Raw genomic sequence first — 22,504 nt, forward strand, 5'->3', positions numbered from 1 at the left:
CCATCTACTGACGAAACAATTGCTTCCTTCCCCCTCCCCCAATCTTGTTAATAATGGACTTAGCTGTGCTAAGCTTTCCCTCTCTCCTTGTATTCTCTCCTTCATCTTGGATCTATAGTAGAGCAAGTTTTCTAGCTTATTTTACAATTTGGATTGGAAAGCCTTCAATAGAAAAGGAGAGGGGAGGGGATGGGAGTGGTAAAGAAGCAGGATTTGAAGGCCATTTTTGCCTGCATATTTTAGAGCCATGTAGTGGGGACTGTGACAGTGTTTGCCAAGTTTCTCAATTTTAGCAGAGAAACTCTTAGAAAGTGAGCAGACACTAGATCAATAATTAAAATATAAGGTTTATCCCAATTCTGAAATTCTATGTCTCAATGGCCATCTTCAGTAGAAAGCTTAGAATTGAGCTGAAAATTAAAATATATTAGGATTAATAACAATAGAGACACTATGATAACTTTTCTATATATCATATTAGAATAATCCTAATTATGACATATATGATCACTGAGAGCATTATATGATGAGAGAGTTAAACAATTGTGAAATGTTGAGAGAGTTAAACAATTGTGAAATGTAATATCTCATGGTAATGAATAGACCACACTTTTAAAATACTTAATTTAGAGCAGAAATAGCTAATGGTAATTTGACCTAATAACTCAATAGTCTTACAAGACTGGTGTGATCACAACGTCCTCTTTTTGCACTACATGTATTACAACATTTATTATCACTTAACAGATTTATGCTTGCAATGTTGGCCCTACAGAAGCTATTTTCTCCTATGCATAATGTTTTAAATCAAGAGGTAGTCAGTAATAGGAAAATTCAGTACTTGCCTACTGAATATTCAGTAATAGGTGAGTGGTGGGAATTTGAGTTTGTCTATAGAGGGCTGTTTTTCACTTTGTCTATAAAAATTTTAAGGAGGTTCTACTTGTGGGAGGATGGTGTAATTTTTCCTAATTCTCCCTCTCAGTACAACTGAAAGCTCTGGACATTAAATGTAGAGCAAACGTAAGATGACTCTGAAAAGTAGAGAGAAGACAAACTGACTAGTGACTCTGGTACCCAGGAATGACACAGTGGTAAATTCCCTGAGTTTCTTCTTCCTCATATATCCCAACTGGATCCTGGAGAAGGTATAAACCTGAAAGTGCCAATAGGGACAGAATGATAAAAAAAAAAGCCCAACCTAAAGCTTTCTTTCCAGCTAGAGGATGAGGAAAGGGAAAGCTGAGATAGACAGAAATAATGTAGACAATAATGAATATATTCCAGCCAAAAACCATAGAAAAATATGTAGCTCCATAGCCCACTCTTCCAGCAAAGAAAGGGTAGGGAGCCCAGACTTCCACCCTTGCCAGACTGTAGGAGATACCCCAACCTCCAAGTGTGGGTGGTATCAGAGAAGACAAGTGAGCAGCTAGGACTTTCATCCTTGCTGGGCACTAGTGAGTGACCCCTCCCTTACCTGCAGCGTCAGTGACATGGTGCCCCTTCCCAGCCAGAGTGTTATCAGTGGAGACCTAGTGGGGAGCATGAACTCTCATTTTTCCCAGTAGTATCAAGCAGCCCCTAACACCCTAAAGCTCCCACAGAGGCTGAGTGGAGAACCTGGACACCCACCTCCACCTGGCAGTAATGAGGGGATGACACCTTTCATTCATCACCATGGAGTCAGAGAAGAATTAATAAAAAACAAGTTTTAAATAAGATCCATAGACTTATAAAACACAAAATGTCTAGGTTTCAGTAAAACTTCACTCATCATACCAAGAACAATGAAAAACCCGAACTGAATGAGAAAAGATGATGAACACATATCAACATCAAGATGACACGTATTAGAAGTATTTGTCAATGAAGTTTAAAAAACGTATCATAAAAATGCCTCAACTAGTAACTAAAAATATACTTTAAAACATTGAAAAATGGAAAGCCTGGGCAAAAAAATTAAATTCTCAAAACATAAATATATTTATTTATAAGATATAAAAAGAAACCAAGAGGAAATTTTAGAACTAAAATAATACAATAACCAAAATAAAAACCTCAATGGTAAGCTCAAGACAAGAATGGAGAGAACAGAGGAAATAAAGTCAGTGAATCTGAACACAGAACAATAGAAATTATCCAAGCTGAACAAGAGAAAAATAGACTGAAAAAAAAAAGAAAGAATAATGTACACAGGGGACTACAACAAGCTCCAACATTCAAGGCATTGTAGCTTCAGAAGGAGAGAGCAGAGAAGGTGAGGCGGGAAAATTCTTCAAAGAAACAATGACTGAAAACTCCTCAAATTTGGAAAAAGACATAAACCTACAAATTCAAGCAGTGGAGCGATTTCCAAACAGGATAATTCCAAAGAAATTCATTCTAAGACACATCACAGTCAAATTTCCAAAATCCGAAGACAAGGAAAAAGTTTTGAAACAGACAAAGGGAAAAAGTCTATTGTCTATAAGGGAAAACAATTTAGATGATAGCAGATTTCTCATCAGAAACCATGGATGCTAGAAGGAAGTGGGACATTTCAAATTCTGAAAGGAAAGAACTGTCAACCCAGAAATCCATAGTCAGGGAAAATATCCTTTGAGAATGAATGGGAAATCAAGGCATTTTTGGATGAACAAAAATTAAGAGACTTTGCCACAAGTGGACCTACCCTAAAAGAATGGCTAAAGGAATTTCTATAACCAGAAGGTAAATAATAAAAGAAGAAATTGTGGAATACTAGAAATAAAGAATAAATATAGTAAGAGCAAAAACATGGGTAAATAGAACAAAATTTATTTCTCCTCTTGAGTTTTCTAAATTATGCTTGACAGTTGAAACAAAAATTAAAACTCTGTCTAAAGCAGTTATCAATGTAGGTAGAGGAAACATTTAAGACAATTATAAATGGGGGAGGGTAAAGAGACAAAAAGAGAGGTTAGGTTTCTATACTTAACTTGAACTGGTAAAATGTCAACACCAGGAGATTCTGAGGTAATGCTTAGAGTAAACACCTAAAATGCTATGAGATACACTCAAAAACGCTATAAACAAATCAAAATTTTAAATTCTAAAAAAATTCTCAAGTAACACACGAGAAGATAGACAAATAAAAAAGCAGAAAAATAAAAAGTAGAAAGAACACAAAACATAAAGTAAAATGACTGACAAACCTTAACGTATCAATGATTACATTAAACATTATATAATATCCACCTCTGTCTTTTAATTGGCATGTTTAGATTATTTATCTTTAATACACCAAAAGAAAAGATTGGCAGACTGGGTAGAAAACGTAAGTCAACTATATGCTTTCTATAGGAAACTCACTTCAAATATATTCATACACATAAGTTGAAAGTAAAAGGATAGAGAAAGATATACCATGAAAACGTTAGGAAAAAGAAGAGAGGAGCGTTTATGTTAAGATCAGACAAAGTAGACTCCAGAACAAAGAAATTACCAGAGAGGGACAGAGAGGAACATTAAATAATGATAAATGGGTAAATTCACCAAGAAGGCATAGCAGTCCTAGGTGTATGCACCAAACAACAGAACTGCAAAATATATGAAGAAAAACTGATAGAACCAAAAGTAATAATAGGCAAACCACAATTATAGTCGGACACTTCAACATTCCTCTCTCAACGATTGCTAAAACAAACAGATGCAAAATCAGCAAGGATATAGAGGAACTCGACAACACCATCATCAACAGGATCTAGTTGACATTTAGAGAACACTCCACCCAGCAGCAGCAGCAGACGTCACCTTGAAGCACCCACACCAAGAAAGACCACACTCAGAGCTGTTAAGCAAATCTCAACAAATTTAAAAGTGCTGAAATAATACACAGTATGCTCTCTGACAACAATCAAATCAAACTTGAAATTAATAAAGCAAAATTCCAAGCACATTGTTTGAAATTAAACAATATGTGTCTAAATAATTGCTGGGTTAAAGAGGAAACCTCAAAGGAAATAATACCTTGAACTTAATGAAAATGAAAATACAATATATAAAATTTTGTGGGATGCGGGTAAAGTAGTGTCAAGAGGTAAATTTATACCACTAAAGGATTACATTAGAAAAGAGTAAAAGTCTCAGATCAACAATCTAAGCTCCCACCTGAAGAACTAAAAAAAAGAAGAGCAAACAAAAACCCAAAGCAAGTAGACAGAAGAAAATAAGAAAAATAAAAGCACAGATCCCTGATATTGAAAGGAGAAAAACCATAGAGAAAACAATCAATGAAACAGAGAGCTAGTTCTTTGAAAAGATCAATAAAATTGAAAAACCCTTAGCAAAGAAAAAAAGAGAGAAGACACAAATTACAAATATCAGAAATAACATGGGATATCTCTGTAGATCCTGAAGGTATCAAATGCATAATAAGGAAATACTACAGACAGCTCTACATGCAAAAATTTGATAACTTGAAAGAAATGAACTAATTCCTGAAAAGGTACAAACTACCACAATTCATCCAATATGAAATAGATATTTGATAGCCCTAAACTATTAAGAAAATAAAACTCACAATTAAAAATGTCCCACAAAAGAAATTTTCTAGGCTTTTACTGGAAATTCTACCTAAGATTTAAGAAGTATTCATGCCACTTTTATATAATCTCATATAGAAAACACAAGAGAAGGGAACACCTCTTGATTAATTCTGTGAAGCAAGTATTATCCTGATATCAAACCAGAGAAAAACAGTATGAAAAAAGAAACCTATAGACAAGTATCCCTCATGAATGCAGATGAAAACCTAACAAAATACAGGCAAGGTAAATCAGCAATAGAAAATACTGGCTCAATAATCAAAAATTGACTGAATCACAATATTAACAGGTTAAAGAAGAAAAATCATATGATCATATCGGCTGATTCAGAAGGAGCATTTGACAAAATTCAACACTCATTCATGATAAAAACTCTCCTAAAACTAGGAATAGAGGGAAACTTCTTCAACTTTAAAGAGCATCTACAAAATCCCATGGCTAACATCTGCTTAATGGTGAAAGACTGAATGTTTTGCTCTAAGACTGGGGCAAGGTAGGATGTCCACTCACCACGGCCATCACAGTGCAGTACGAAGGTTTCAGCCAGTGCAACAAACAAGAAAAAGAAACAAAGGACATACAGATCAGAAAGGAAGAAATAAAAATATCCATATTTGCAGATGGTCTACATAGAAAATTCCAAGGAGTCTATAAAAGTAAATCTCCTAGAACTAATAAGTGAGTTCAGCAAGGTTGCAGGATACAAGATCAATATAGAAAGTCAACTGCATTTCTGTACAATAGCAATGAACACATGGACACCAAAATTAAAAATACAGTACCATTTGCAATCACTCAGAGTAGAAAAAAGTAATACTCAGGCATAAACGTTGCGGGGAGCTGAGTGAGGGGTGCAGATCTCTCTGTACTATCCTGGCAAATTCATGTGAATCTATAATTATTCCAAAATAAGATGCTAAAAAGTTAATCATCATAGGAGGCCATGCACTCATGCAGTTTCTATTCTGGTAAAAGAGACAGAAAATGAGAAAGTAAGTAAGTAAATAAACAGAAAAATAAATAAGTAAGTAAATAAATAAACTCTTAGCTTCTCCTTGAAATGGATAACCAAGGTTGCATATGATTGATAAAGCAATGGTTTTCCCTTAAAAATATCCTTTTAAGGGAAATAACCTTTTAAGGGGCCAGCCCAGTGGTGCAGTGGTTAAGTTGGTGTGCTCCGCTTCAGCAGCCTAGGTCTCTCAGCTTTGGATCCCAAGCACAGGTGTAGTGCCACTCATCAAGCCATGATGTGGTGGCATCCCACATAAAATAGAGGAAGACTGGCACAGATGTTAGCTCAGGGCCAACCTTCCTCAAGCAAAAAGAGGAGGATTGGCAACAGTTGTCATCTCAGGGCCAATCTTCCTCACACACAAAAAAATTACCTTTTTAAATAAAAGTATTCAAAAAAAATCTTCATTATAATAAAGTGACACATCCACTAGGCATTTCTACAGGAATAACTTCCTTTGTAGTTTTCCAGTATTTCTCAGAGCTCTTTATCGTTCTAGCTTGTTTTTCATATGGGTCCACCGGTAAGAAGGCAGACATCTTGAGTGTAAATCTCCTACTGTGATGATCTCTTTCTAATATGGTGTCATTTACTCAGAGAACAAGGCAAACACCACTCAATGCTAAATATGCTATGGTGACATATTACCATGGAAATAATCTTCTTAATTCAAGCAATTTTTCTGTAAGTTCTTAAGTCCTGCTTTAAGTCCTTTGTTTCGAGTTTCTGTTTTCTTAAAAATCTTCTTTCTGAACATATAAAGTCACAAATGAACAAAATTAAAGAATGAATGTTACGTGTACAGAAATTTTAGTTCAACATAAACAAGAATTTTCTGATAATCAAACATTCAAAGATGGGATACGCTGTTTGGGGAAGAAGCAGTTAAACTGGAGAAACTTGCACGTCCCTTCCAATTTCAAGGTTACATAAACAAAGAAAAGCTAATTTATACAGTAGTTTTCTCAAGACAGAAATTAAAAAGTGGCAGGTATTTTTTTTCAAAGAAAAATGATGCTAGCTGAAGTAACCTAAAAAAGGCACAAACAATGATTAAAATGATACCTCTTATTAATGAATCAATTTATTTATTAATGCAACATAAATTTATTTAGATTCTACTATATTCTAGGCTTGACTCTAGGTTCAGGATTAGAGGATCTAGAATAAACAAGTCTCTACTTTCATGGAGCTAATATTGTAGGGAGGAAGACAGGAAAATATATAGATGTATAAATGTATAATAAGGAGTATGGTAATTAGAGTGTAGAGAAGAATAAATCAGGATAAAGGGGATAGGAAGCACTGGGGGTGGGATGACTTGCTATCTTATATAGTGTGGTCAAAGATGACCTCTTTGGTTAGTTGATATTTGAACCTAGACTTGAAGGAAGTGAGTGTGAGGTGAAGATGTCTGGGGAAATTGAATTATAGAGACAACAGCTGTTGCAGACATTCTTGGATATTATGGTTGGTAATTTTATGTGTCAGCTTGATGGGGCTAAGAGATGCCCAGATAGTTAGTAAAACGTTATTTCTTGGTGTGTCCGTAAGGGTGTTTCTGGAGGATATTAGCATTTGATTTGGTGGACTGAGTAAAGAAGAGTGACCTCACCAATGCAGGTGGGTGTCATTCAATCCATTGAGAACCTGAATAGAACGAAGAGGCAAAGAAAGGGTGAGCTTGCTCTCTTTGCTTGAGGCGGGATGTCCATCTTCTCTTGCCCTTGGACTTCAGTGCTTTTGCTCCACAGGCCTTCAAACTCTGACCAGGACTTGCACCATTGGCTTCCCATTCTCATGCCTTCAGACTTAGACTGAATTACACCACTGGCTTTCCTGGTTCTCTAGCCTGCAGACAGCAGACTGTGGGGCTTCAAGACCTCCGTAATCACATGAGCCAATTCCTATAATTAATCTGCTCTTATATGTATTTCTATATACCCTATTGGCTTTATTCTCTGGAGAACCCTGACTAGTGCAGGTGGGAAGGAGTTAGATACATGGGAGGAACAGCAAGGAGGACAACGTGGCTGGAGCAGAGTAAGAAAGAGACGGATAAAAGAGGTTGGGGAAGTGGCAGTAGAACAGAGAGTGGACAAATCATGGAGGACACTGTAGGTTGTGGTAAGTCCTGCGGCTTTTACTATTAATGGGATGGGAAGCTGTTGAAAGTTATAAGCAGAAAGTGACATCTGCTTTCTTATGGTTAAAAAGATTGTTCTGGCTGCTCAGTTGAGAACAGATTGTAGAGTAGAGAGTATTGAGGAAAGAGGTTATCACCATAGTCTAGATGAGAGACGAAAGTGGATTGGAATGGGGTGGGAGACGCGTAGTGGTGCAGAAGTGGATTCAGCATATGATTTGAAAGTAGAGACCACAGGATTTGTAATCTGGTGAATTGTATGTGGGGTGAGGGAAAAAGAGATAAATAAAGATTTAAATCCAAAACTTTTGGCCTGGGTAATTGGAAGATCAATGCACTGCATTTGATAAAATACATGATTGAAAGGTGTGCAGACATTAAAGAATATGTCTTCCTCCTCAGTGAGCCTCAACACATGGCTGTTGCTGCTGTTGGTTCATATTCATAGACTTCATGATCATATTTACTTCCTTCTTCTTGTCTATTGCAACCACATACGTGCCTGAAGTGCTTTATAACTTCATGGAGGGTGAGTATTCGCCGGGCTTACGTTCACATACCAACGACAGAACCTGGATTTAAACATTAGGAGTGCAGCCCAAAGCACTCAGCAGGGTGACTTAGATGCCTGTCACTTCATAACTGGGTTTTAAATCACTGGGTGAAGAACTTTCATGACTGCTTGCGTGGACCCAGTAGTCTCTCTGTCCCCCTTTTTCCTCTGACTGCCACGGTCCTTCCCCCCTCTACCTCCAGGGCTAACCTAGGCTACCAAACGTTTTCTTTCCTTGAAATATACCATTCAAACCAATAGAAAAAGGCTGAGGCCTTCTTTTTAGAAAAACTAACTTATGGCATTTTTCAACATGTCCAATAAAGTGTTGTTTACAGTGAATGACAGTATCAATTATTTACATGGAAGGACTTTAGATATTTTCTCCAAATGATGTTTCTGGGTTTCTCTAGGGCACCTTCTGAGTATCACGGGTATTTTGATATTAATTTGCACAGGAGGTTGCTGGTTTTTTGAAAGTTTGCTCATAGGGATAATTCTACTAGAAAATCTGTGCAGGAAGAGGGCTTGTTCACTAGTCTCATGAGAATCGGAATACAGTCTGGGACTCTGCTTTAGGGTCCAGTGAGACAAAGAACTTGAGTATGGGTCCAAGGTATACGAGATAAAAAAGGAACCCAGACACAATGGGAAGGAACCAAGTCAAACAAACAGATATCAAGACCATAGTAATCTATAAGTACATGCAGTGCAGCAATGGATTTTTTATTTATTTATATTACTTTTTGTGTTGCCAAGGAAGATTCGCCCAGAGCTAACATCCATCGCCAATCCTCCTCTTTTTTAAATTTTTCTTTGCTTGAGGAAGATTAGCCCTGAGCTAACATCTGTGCCAGTCTTCCTCCACTTTGGGTGTAGGATGCCTCACAGCACGGCTGCTGAGTGAAGTAGGTCTGCACCTGGAATCCACACCAGTGAACCCCGGGCCACCACAGCAGAGCATACAGAACTTTAAACACTTGGCCATGTGGCTGGCCCCTGGAATGGATTTTTAGATCCATCCTCAAGATCATTGGGAATAGGATGGAAAGTAGAACTCCAAGATAGAAACATAAGAAAAGGTTTCAATGGATGAAGAAAATAAGAACAAAATATGTACTTTGAGTGAGTGCTGTGCAGAATCATGATCTTGAGTCAAATTAGCTGCTGTGGTCCAGCAACTGCTCAAAGAGCTCTCTGTCACTAACTCGTGTCCTGAAGACCTATGGCTGGGCAGTGAGGAGGGCACTAGAACTCCCCTGTTATCCTCAAGTAGTTAGATATGCCCTTCTTTGATCTTGTAACGGCATCACCATAACCCACGAATGAAAAGTGGGCAGAGCTGACTCTGGAGTCAAGGCACGGAGGTGGTTGCCTGTGCCCTGCTTTGAGGAGCCCAGTGTAGCTCAGTGGACAGTACTTGAGGAAGACTGAAGAAATGGGATGCTTAAGCCAAAAGTAATGGGAATCTCACACTATAAACTCATTCCCCTTCTTCCATTCGATGTGCATCTTGAGGTTGCATATTGCTCATTTACAACTAGTTTCTCCACATCAAAGAACTCTTTAGGGCTATTTAAAAACTCTAGGTGGTCTGGATCTTCACTTCCTGAAAACCAAAACCCAAAGCAAACAAACCCAAGAACAGGGAGAATGAGAGAGAACGTCACAGTGGGCATGTGCTCTGGAGCCAGATGTTCCGGGGGAGAGCTCTGGGTTCAGCACTCAGTTTGCTGTGTGATCTTGGGCAAATTACTTCATTGCTCTGTGCTCCAGTTCTCCCATCAGTAAAATGGAGTTTCTGATAGTGTTTGTTCATGGGTTGTTGGGAGGAATACACATGATAATGTCCGTAAAGTACTCAGCACATTATCCACCTCAATAAAAGTTAGTTCATATTAACAGGGTGAATAATTGGGCCGCTAACAAACGTCTTCCCACTTCTAGAAAACAATAAAGAGAAAAACCATCTCTGTGGCATTTAGTCGGCACTGATAGGTAATATTTATCTCAAAATTCACTATTTTAAAATAAAATAACTGCTTTTTTAGTGTGGGAATTTATCTAGTGGTAGGGACTTAAAATTTTTTGGTTTATGTAAACCATTATAGGAACCTAGATTTTTATGGGGAAAAATTCCATTTTCCTTAAGGAGGATATATTCTATTTCTTAATGGTTTATAGTATATATGTTAAACAATTCTGTAACAAGCTGTCTTTCAAAGTGAAGCTTAAAACTAAAAATCATCAATAAATATTTCATGTGAAATGGAAAAAGCCAGGGACAACAGGAAGACGCGTAACAGGGAAAAGCCGTCTCTCGGCGCTGGCGTCTCCAGGCAGGAACGTCGTGGGTGTGGACGCGCAGGCGTGTTGGTTCCGGCCCAGGCATGGGCGTCCCTGTTTCCTCCTCCTCCTCTGGAGGCGATGCAGGTTTCAGTCGCCTCCTGTCTGGCTGGTGCTGGAAGGCAGCAGGTTTGTCTCCTGTCGTCAACCCTTTTCATGCTCCCTGAGATGTCACCTTGGACTGACCACGCTGCCCCTTCACCCGTGCGGTCAGCTGGACGACAAAGCTCAGGGGCTCAGGGAGCTCAGAGGCAGAGATTCGCACACAGAAGGCGGCACTTTTCTTTGAATTCCTCGCTGGTTTGTCCTTCTACGACACAGTACACTCTGCAGTGGCACTGCCCTCTGCATTTATCGTTTGCCCCCCAGGTGAAGAGGGGCCGTTGGAGGGCCTGCCGTTCACCTCTCAAGCCCATGCCAGGTCGCCTCTCAGAGCCTGACAGCTGGGCGTCGGCCCTGCCCCAACGCCTGTAGCTGGGGCGCCTTAGCTCCCACATGCTTTTTGGGAGATAGGTTTCTTCCCTTTTATTCAGCTGAAGCTGCTTTACTGACACAAATCACATAATATTTTAGTTCAAAAAGAATACATTTTATTCTAGTTCATTTCATTTCTGCATGGATATTTTCTCCACTTTTCTTTTGCAAACCTGGTCGTAATTATCAATGTTTTCTTGAGTATTATTTGGAGAAATATTTAAACATATTCAACTTGCTCATTAAGTTATTCTTTCACTTGTTTTTCACAATTATTTTAATGTAATTTTGAATCAAGGTTATATTCAAGGTTGTTTCCACGATCTCTCTTACTTTTCTTTGTGAAATTCTGTAATGTTATGTAATTAGACATTTAGTTAATGTATTATTTATTATTAGGTTGCAAAGGTAATTACAACAAAACCTCTGGCACCAATCGCTGGAGGTCTGAGTAAGCTACTTGTAGGTCTCTCAATGCTAGGCCAGCACATTTTTCATGCATATTGCTTGAGGGTATCTGATACTAAACACAGGGAATCTTAACCATGAGTCTGGATCAAAGGGGCCCATGAGTTCCCTGGATTATGTGCAAAGATCTGGTCCTGCAGCTGTGAACAGATGTTAGGGAACAGATTCCAGACTTCAGTCAGGCTTTCAGAGAGCTGTCTGTGAACTCCCCTCCTGCAAGTGTTAAGAACCTTGTACTGGAAGGTTATGAAAGCACGTATGAGTTTGCTAGGGCTGCTGTAACAAATGGCACAGACTGGGTGGCTTAAACAACAAAAATTTGTTTTCCCAAAATTTTAGAGGCTGAAAGTCTGAGATCAAGGTGTCGGCAGGGCAGGTTTCTTCTCCTTGGCTTGTAGATGGCCATCTTCTCCCTGGGTCTTTATTTGATCTTCCCGCTGTGCACATCTGTGTCCTAATCTCCTCTTCTGATAAGGACACCAGCCATCCTGGATTAGAGGCCACCCTAAGGGCTTCATATTGACTCAATTAGCTCTTTCAAGATTCTATCTCCAAACAGTCGCTTCCTGAGGTCTTGGAGGTCAGGACTTCAACATACAAATTTTAGGGGAACACAGTTTGGACCATAACAGAGCACAAGTTTGAAAATTAAAAATCAAAAAGTGGAAATGTCATTCAATTTATTCTAGAACAAATTTTTCCTTGTCAGAATCTGCCTGCACAGTTCCTATTAGTCTGCAACTCAAACACCATTTCTTTTTCAAACTAATTGCTTCTATGTGAACTCTGGGCCACTGGAGACTGAATCAATCAGTGGGCGATCTCTGTCGAGCACCCATTGTGGGCAGAAAGCTGTACCAAGAGCAGTGGAGTCTGCGTATTGATCGCACCTTCCAGCCAGGGTCAGACTGTCTTGGGAAACAACTCTGGCATTTGCCTCGTGCTGTGAAAGGGAGCAGAAGTGTGGATGTATGAGTTGTGTATTTTAAGCCCTGAAATTTAAAGTTTCTTATCACAGGAGGGACTTCTATAAAGGTGTCTTTCATACGTCTTCCATTTAAACTTACGGTTCAGACACTGAGGACGTCTGTAAGCAGAAGGTGACTAGAAGTTCTTAAAATATGCACATCAAATCCATTCCATTCACAGAGCATGCTCACAGCTGCCACAGGGAGAAACACTGTGTTACTTTCTAAGTTCATGCAGAGGGTTTCTCTGGAGAAGAGAACTGTCTTCATCTGGAAACCTAACTTGATAGACGTGTTTGCTTACAAAGACGAGGCTCTCTGGAGTGCAGTGAAACACAGAGATTGCTAAACTTCTCTAGCCAAGAAATAAACAGAAATGTGGGAGATTTGGAGGCAAGCAATCCAGGGAGGAGATGGGAGGAGAGGAAAGAGGTTGCAGGAGGTGGAGGCCCTGCAGTCTGATGGAGCCTGGGAAGACACAACCGTTGCAAATGCCTCTGAGGTGGAAGAGGCAGATGGAGGTCTGGTCCTTAACCGTAAATTGTTGGCAGGGGTGTGCAGTGACATGAGCCTGTCCACTCTCGACCAACTCTGGGGAGCCTTTGCAGGCACAGCTTTCAGTCTTTGCTTGCCAAGAGACAAACGGCGAGGCCAGAAGGAGTGGGAAAAAGGAGAGAAACATAATAAAGACGTGAATCTACCTGAACTAAGAGTAGTATTACCAATAATGTTGAGGCTGCCTTTGCAACATTTTACTAAAGCAACAGCAGATCCCCCAAATTTAGAAACCTACTTTATTTCATTTTTGTTACCTAAGGCCTAAGCTTTTACTTGGTTTTGGAGGTGTCCTCTGGGAGAGTGAGCAGCAGGGAGCCATCAGAGTATGTGGTGGTTGGGGCAGCAGCAGGGGTAATGGGGTCATGGTTCACAGGCATGGCTGAGCACAGAGTCCTAGTTTCTCTATACCCTGGCTGGCTAAGGAATCACTTGTCTTTATCTTGATCCAGTAGTACAAAGTTAGGGGCTATTTGTCTCTTTTTTAAATTGAGGTAAAAATGACATATATAAGTTTCAGGTGTACAACACTATAATGTGACAGCTGTATACTCTACAAAGTGGTCACCACCAAAAGTCTAGTTTCCATCCATCACCATACACTTGACCCTCTTCATCCATTTTATCACCCGAAACCCCTTCCCCTCTGTTAACCACCAATCAGTTCTCTGAATCTGTGAGTTTGTTTTTGTTCTGTTTGTATATTTGTTTTGTTTTTTTAGATTCCAGATATGAGTTAAATCATAAAATTTATGTCTTAGTCTGACTTATTTCACTTAGCATAATACCCTCAAGGTCCATCCATATTGTTCACAAATGGCAAGATTTCATCTTATTTATGGTTGAGTATTCCATTGTATATATCTACCACATCTTCTGTATCCATTCATCTGTTGTTGGACACTTACATTATTTCTATATTGTGGCTATTGTAAATGATGCTGCACTGAACATAGGCACGCACATATCTTTACGAATTAGTGTTTTCATTTGCTTTGGATAAATACCCAGAAGCGGAATAGGTGGATCATATGGTAGTTCTATTTTTAATTTTTTGAGGAATCTCCATACTGTTTTCCATAGTGGCTGTAGCAGTTTACATTCCCACCAGCAGTGCACAAGGGTTCCCTTTTCTCCACATCTTCTCCAAAACTTACTTGCTATCTGTTTGATCGTAGCCATTCTGTCAGGTGTGAGGTAATATTTCATTGTGGCTTTGATTTGCATTTCTAGGGGCTATTTATCTTATTGAGGTGGGGCATTTCACATCTGTCCTTCCACTTGTGAATATGCATACACAGAGTTACTAATGATGCGGAAAACGAAAAGGCAAGACCTTGTGCCTGCTTCTGCCAATTGCTGAAACTCATCTCCCTCCTAAGAGTCTTTATGGAGTCAGGATGGGGTCTTAAATCTCTAATATCTCATTCTCCATAAGCAGACTCATATTTCAAGGCTTGATAAGAGTCTTCAGCCTAGCAATATGAGTATGACACCCAGAAGGGAAGAGTGCATGCCAAGGCCTTCCAGGAAAGAGATGGGACACTCAAGCAGGGTAACAGTTTAACAGCAGAGTTTAATAAAGGGACAATTTATAAATGTGTAGGCAGAGCTCAGTGAAGCTTACAAGGGACAGCGCAGATGCTCAGGGCTAGCATCTGCTGGGGTCTTGGCCCTCTTAGGCTGAAAGGGCCAAAGGGAGAGAGGGACCCTCAACCTGGTGAGAGAGCTGTATAGAGAGGGTCCTAGAACAGGAGCTGGCTTTGGGAGACAGAAGCAGATCATCTGGGTGATCTGGCAGGGAGAAAGTGAAACAGAAAAGACTCTGACCTCATTCTCCCCTTGCTTTTTGCTGTCCTGCTGGTGCCTTGGCTTGACTGAACCCATCTGGAAGCTTGCTGCAGTCCACACAGGCCAGTCTCCCAGGGAGGAGCCCGGGGTGGAGAAGGATGGTAGAGGATCTGGAAGGTAGACAGAAATCAAGCTACAGTCACATTATTATCCTGTATTTTGAGGAGTTCAAGCATTTTCCACATAATAGCCTGTCTCATATCCAGGTATAGTCTGGGCTGGTAACCTTAGCTCTACTAAATGCCATCTCCCTCAAGACGGCTTCCTCGTTAGCTCAGACAGCAGGAGTTCTGCTATCTTTTGAACATTTCTGGTGCTGTTTGTCCCACTTATTGAACATGACACATTCTGCCCTGGAGTTAACGTGCACAAAAACCTCTCTATTAAGTTTTAGCTCCTAAGGCAGAATTGGTGTCTTGCTTATCTTCGTTTCCTCCAAAATGTCTAGCACAATGCTTTGTACTCAAATTTTTCCTTTAAAAGTTTTTATTTTTATTTTTCTGCAGTGGCCAACCCCACAGAACAGCAGGGAAAATTGTCCCTGCCCCCTGAAGTATGACAGTTGCTTGCCTCGTGTTTTCACTGTTACTGAGATGGTCCATCCTCTGCCTGAATGGTAAGGACAGCATTTTTATCATGATTCATGCCACCATCCTTCCATGTGGCCTTAAGACACAGAGACGCAGAAGCAATTATAAGCTCAGAGTGGTATTGGTATGATTGTGTCCCTCAATGGTATGGGATCATCGTGTCCCTCAGTGGTATTGGGATCATTGTGTCCCTCAGTGGTATCAGGATGATTGTGTCCCTTGTTCTGAAGTCTATTGCTGTTCATGTGCTTCCTGCTTCAACAGTTACTCCTAGACGATTGTCATCAATTCCTTCCTCCACTCTAACTCCTTTTTCCTCATTACTCTTTACCTCAGGCTCCTGGCTTCAGAGAAGTAAAGTTGCTAGCTGGCTCCTCAACATGATGAGCATGATTTGCCTCTGGCCCTTGGCCTGCACCTTGTTGAATCTCTAGAGCACACTCTTTCCTCTCTTATTAGGAATTTAGCATTGCCCTGAAGTTGTGGGCAAGGATCTTAGCAGAATTGGAATAAAAACTTCTTAGTTAAGGCATGTTTCCCTAATTTTGTCCACTTGAATTTTAGAATCTTTAGGCGGAATTTTAGATTTTTCTTTAAGAAAGATTTGATCTTCTTAACTTGGGTTTATTAGTATAGGCTATCACATTTTTTGGATCTTGATTATGCTGTCAAGTATATTATTTCTCCAATTTTTGCTTATTTTTAAATTTTCTAAGAAGACAGTCAATTTTTCCATCCAAATATTGGTTAAAGCATCAAAATAGATAATTTATTATAGATTGAATTTGCTCTGTTAACCAACACTCTTTGTTTCTCATTATTCGTCTATGTATTAGTTCCCTCACTTGTAATATTGTCCAGATCACATTTCTCCATCTAATAAGTAAATATATCATTAAAAACTTCAAATGCCTTCCTGAAACCCAAATATAACATTTTATGTCAGCCTGGCTATCAGAAAAGGCTATTGGGTTAACTTACACGATTTATTCTTCATAAGGTCAGGCTAGCTCCTAGTCCTTACTGCTTAGAAATGTTCACACACTTTATTAAAGATTTGTCCAAGGTTTTGCCAGTCATTGAAATAAACTTTAGAAGTCTGTAGATTCCAGAAAGTATATTTGGAAAATGGAACATTTGCTTGCTAACCCTCAGTCTTCTGCCATCTCTTTCATTCACTGCTATGTCTCAAATGCTGATATTTGTCCTGCATTGCCCTTGTAAATACTTTTAGTATTCAGAGATAAAATTCATCCTGGTTAGATCCATTTGAGCTTAAAACAAGCAAAAACAAACTAACCTGATAGGAGCTCTTCAAGTCTTGTCTCACCAATTCTGGATTTCAGTTCTACTTTTAAAAAGTTCATTCTGTCCTTTTTTTACAAAAGATTATTCTCCTTAACACAAAGATGGAGACAAACAGAAGACCCAGTTCTCTCTGCAATCTGTTTGCAACTTGTTGTAGGGTAATAGGTGGTCCCAAGTAGTGAGATTCTTGCTCCTTTGTTTTGTTCTAACTATATTGTTTATTATCTCCCCACTTCCCAAACAACCGACCAGAAATTTCCGCAATAAACCAGCCAAAATCAAAATTAATAAACAAAACCAAATTAAAAACAGCCTCCTTCAGCTGGAGGTCTGGTCCTGGTGTGGAGGCTGGGGGAGCAGGGCCACTTCTAGGCGGACTGCTGGGGCTCCCTCGGCATTCAGCTTTCTCGTGGGGCTTATTCTGCTCTGTTTATGTCTATGCAGCTTTCAAATGTATTTAGATGACTTTTAAGTGTACTAACAATATTCTTCTTTTGTGCATTCAGAATAAAATTGTAATTGCCCCAAGAGGCTGGACCTGTAGAGATAATAGCAAACATTAGCAGAGAGGTATTCTCTTGGGTCTATTTACCCAATATCAGTGTGCTTTGATAATCTCACTGTAGTATCATTACTGATCATAAAATTAGCCGTTTCTTTTTTAATTTTACCCCTCAACACGTGACTCTGTTGTTTTCCTCTTAGTTCAACACAATATTCCAATTTAAAAGTCTCCTTTTAAAAAACTTTCAACTATAACGCCTGAGGCATTTGGCATGAAGAAAAACATGTGTGCACAGAAAGGTTACATTACGCTCCTTCGTTTGTGTGAGTGTGTGTGTCTGTGTGTGCTCTAAGTCTGGATCTTTGATGCAATCAGCTGGTTTTTGTAAGCAATGACCTTGACATGGTTAGCCCGCTGAGTCCCACTTTCTTTGAAGACACGACAATGCAGCTGCCAAATGGGAGAATGTGGTCTCTCAGTGATTCCATGTCCCGATACATACAATTACTGGAAACTACTTTTTTTAATTAAAGTGAAGGCTGAGGAACAATTTGATGTTTTTAACTATAAGAAAATCTTTTAAGCGTAGGGTTTATTGCCCATTTTCTGCTGGAGAAAGACAAAAAGAATTGATATTAACTGCACATGAAAGATTGAAATAAACTTTGAGGAAAAATTCTCAAGAGTGAGGATTATTTAATCAATATTGATTTTTACTAAACATTAAATATTAAAAGAGAATCCTGCCTGCCTTTGGGGAAGTCAGGTGGGGAGAGAGAAGGCAGAAATGGGGTCATTGAGAGACAGTATTTGGGGTGAGAAATTATATCCTATAATTTTCAGGGGGACTTTCCCAATAGGATAGATTAAAAAAAGTTTAGATCGTACTCTCTCTGCAAATTCAAGCAGAATATTGGGGAGAAACTGAACAACAAACAGCATTTTAAGATCTTTGTTAATGTTACACTTTTATGATTAAGTAATCCTTTTAACAATTTAGTTGCAAATATATTTCACAAAAATTTCATTTTCTGTTGTTAAACCAAAGCACCACATACGTATTGAGCATTATTATGTGGAAGGCTCCTTTGGGTTGGATGTGATTTGTCTATCGCTAAATTCAGGAAATGGTGCTTAACAAATAAATGTTAGGTTGAATATAATTTTCCAAGATCAAAGGTGATTCAGCCTTTTCTCTTCTTTTTCATATTTAGTGTATCTGTCCCCTATGTAAATTCTACAGATGGCTAGGGGTAAGGATGCTTTCTCTGAATACTCATGGTGTGTTTACACAACTTGTGGAACTTCTTCCACTCCACCCAAACTCCCAACTTTCTACTGCCTCCTTATTTTGTAGAAGTCTAAGGTTACTACTTGGGGCTAGTCTCCATGTATGGTTTCTCAGGCAATCTCACACAGGCTGAAGCTATGTGTTGGTCGTGCACTATCTGGAATTCTCCGGGTCATACAGTACTCTCTAGTACCACCCTCAAACTCAAGCAAGAGGGGACCCTGTTTTGGGTATCGTTATGGGCTGAGTTGTCTAACCCATCCCCAAATTCATGTATTTTTGCCCTGAAGCTCAGTACCTCAGAATGCAACTATATTTTAAGAAAGGGCCTTTAAAAGGTAATTAAGGTAAAACAGGGTTAGGGCTGACCCTAATCCAATACAACCAGTGTCTTTATACAAAGAGGAGATTAGGACACAGAAAACATAGATGGAGGGACAAATGTGTGGGGACACAGTGAGAACAAGCCATCTGCAAGCCAAGAAGATGAACCTCAGAAGAAACCAGCCCTGTGACACCTTGACGTTGGACTTCTAGCCTCCAGAATTGGGAGAAAGTGAATGTCTGTTGTTTAAGCCATCCAGCCTTTGCACTTTTTTATGGTTGCCCTTGCAAATTAATATAGGTATTATGACTCAGAATGCCTCATTTGGGCCCTCTTCCTGCCATTCATCTGCAGGACCAAGGGGATTGCCCATTTGAGAGGCGGGCCCATCTGGTACCTATGCCTGCCTTCTAAACCCTGCTTTGTGGAACAGACCCTGAAAGTCTGTAACTAAATGGTCGGAGTCCACTTTCAGGGCTTGGGAAGGCTTCTCACTCTGGTCAGTTCTAGTGAAGGCAGATGTGTCCACTGGTGGGTGCACCTCTAGGCCTGGGCCATAGCTGTGTGGGAGCAGTGTGGGTGGAGCTGGGACAAGTGGACTGGGGTGTCCACACACAAACATGCGCGTCCCTTTATACAAACGTGCAGGAACAGGCTGTGGATGGAAAAGAAGGGAGTTGGCCCTGGGTGAGGTGGAGGTAGAGAAGGGGGACAGTTCCCTCAGTGCCTCTATGTTCTGATATGGAACTCTGAGGAATCTGAGAATTGTAAATTTGAACCTATCCTTCCAGGTCTTGGTATAGGTATATTTTTCAAGGTGGTAGGATAGGATCTATTTATTTAGAGGTTTGTAAACTCAATGCATAATTTTTAAGTATTTAATTGTATGTTTGGTGGGTCTCCATTTGTGCTCTCATCTGGGCTCCACAGCATGTTGGTGGTGGGTCTGGTGATCACCAATTCCTCTACTATAATTTCCTTCTCTTCATATAAGAAGCAACACAAGGAAGCTGAATTTGTAGTTGACACCACACAGTTTAATAAAATAATTTACTTGACCTCAGCTTATTCCAAGTTTGATGGAGGATGTTGGGACTTTAGATACTGAAGTCAGAGACGGGGTGGGAAGGAGTCCTCGGAGCTGACACCTGGGGAGAGGAGGGCCCTGTGCACAGCCCAGACCGCCTCTGATGAGTCTTAGCTTCTCCACTTTCGGGCTCCGGTTGTATCAGCTCAGATCCTCTAGGAAGCAGAAGCTAAGACAAAGTTAGAAGCGTAAGAGGTTTATTGGAGTTGCAGCACTGGGAAGAAAAGGGGCAGAGTAGCAGGAGCAGGTGGGAAAGACTTACGGAGATGATGCTGCTCCGAGACTGTGACGGGAGAACCAGAGAAGAGAGGAGAGGGTAGGAAGAGTCTCAGATTATGGAGCAGTTCTGAGAAATCTCAGCCAGCCCCCAGGAGCTCCAGCACACAGATTGCTCATAGAGGAGCCCTGGATTGGGAAGAAACGGCCAGGCCCCAGCTCCTCCAGGCTCAGATATTGGCTGGGAACTGCTGGGGAGAGCTTGGCCTCAGTCCTGAAGTGCTACAGCTGGAGGCCATCAGCAGAGCGCACTCCTTGTGGCAGAGTCTTGCCTGGAGGGAGAGCTGAGGGGTGCACTACATGGCTGCTATGTTTACTGTTTCTTTCTGATTGCAAGTATAGCTCATGCTTTTCATGAAAACTTCTAAAAGCAAAATAAAAGATAAAAAAGTTCCAGAGAAAGTAAAAATGGTCCATCATCTCTTCCTCCATGGATAACCACTCACATTTTGGTCGTGTATTAGTCCAGGTTCCCTGAAAAACAGAAACCACGGGTTATATGTGTGTGTGTGGGTTTTATCATCTTTGCGTGGGTTTTATGGTGGTGCAGTTCCTGTCCAGGCCAAGGGCCTGAGAACCAGGGGACCGGATGCTAGGAGCCCAGTCTGAGGCTGAGTCCAGCAGAGGAGGAGCGCCCAGTTCCAGCAGTCAGGCAGAGAGAATTCCCTCTTCCTCCACCTTTTTTTCTTCTTGGGCCCTCAACAGATTGGATGGCGCCACTCACGATGGGAAGGACAATCTACTGAGTCCACTGATTCACATGCTTATCTTATCCAGAAACACAGACACACCCAGAAATAGGGTTTAATCTGGGTGCCCATGTCCCCATCAAGTTGACACACACAATTAAATGCCACAGTAAATATCCTTGATTATAGAGATGGTTTAAAAAATAAATTCATAGTGTATATGTTATTTGACAATCAAAAATTCTCATTTCGGGATTCTATATTTTATGTTCCCACATACCATTGAATATTCCTTCCAAGCAGAATTTAATGATTCCACAGAAAGGTGTTTAATGACTACATCGTTATTTATTAACCAATTTATTTCCTATTTTTGAACATCTAGTTTTCTAATTTTCCCTATTACTATTACTGTTTACTATTTACTATTTAATAGTAAATATTAATAGTATTTTCCATACTATTTAAATAGTAGAATGAGCAGCCTAGTTTGCAAACAATAATCTTAAAATAATTTGCAAAATGGAATTTGGTCCAAGGATATCTCATGTTTGAGGACTTTTCCTGACCCCGCCTAAACGCCTTCTGGAAAGGCTGCAGCTATTTCTGCTTCTCCCAGCACCACATGAGAGCACTCTTCCAGCTCATCTGTGGTATGGGATCTAATCATATATTTTTATCCCCCAAAAATTAAAAATTCCATTTGCAAGTTCAGCTGGAGCCTCTTTCTGTGCTTCTTGACACTCTCCGCACTCTTCATGCTGTCAACCCATTTGCAGTCTGAGAGCAAGATCACGTCAGCGCTCACCCAACCCAAACAGCTGAGTCCTGGACTAGAGCAGATGAGCAGACAGGCCCGAGGGAGTGACGGGACTCGCTCAAGATCACCCAGCTTTGTGTCAGCCTGGGTGTCAGAACCCGGGTTTCCCAACTCCTGTCTCTTTTTTTGTGTTTTCTCTGTACCGGAAAGTAGTGGACAAACTTCAGGGAAGATCTGGAACTTGGACAAGTTTCGTTTACTGAACACAGCCTCACACAGCTTTCCTATGCGCCAGACACCACTCTAAATGCCCGAGAGACACCTGACTCGTTTGCTCCTTCTAGCAACCCTATGACGCATGTTATTGAGATTTCCGCTTTGTATTTGAGAAAACAGCCAGAGAAGTTAAGTAACCAGCCCAGGCTCACTCACGGAAGGTGGCAGAGCAGAGTTTGAACGCAGGCAGTGTGGCTTCAGAGACCGTTCTCTCTTTTCTAAATCACAAGATATAGAAAAGAGCTGACTTACGACATGTTTTACCCTTTATTGGAACACGCGTGCGTGAGGATGTCCCATGTACAGTGTCTGGAGGACATTTTCCCCTAGTTTTGGAGGGGATGTGTGGTATTCACAGGCTCCCCAGACACTGCCCAGTAGTTCCGGGATGGCGGTGGGTTTGCCCCAGCTTCGTCGGGGGAGGTAGCTAGTCTGTCTCATTCACTGCTGGCC

The sequence above is a fragment of the Equus asinus genome, chromosome 3, assembly GCF_041296235.1.
Source record: "Equus asinus isolate D_3611 breed Donkey chromosome 3, EquAss-T2T_v2, whole genome shotgun sequence".
Lineage (NCBI taxonomy): Eukaryota > Metazoa > Chordata > Mammalia > Perissodactyla > Equidae > Equus > Equus asinus.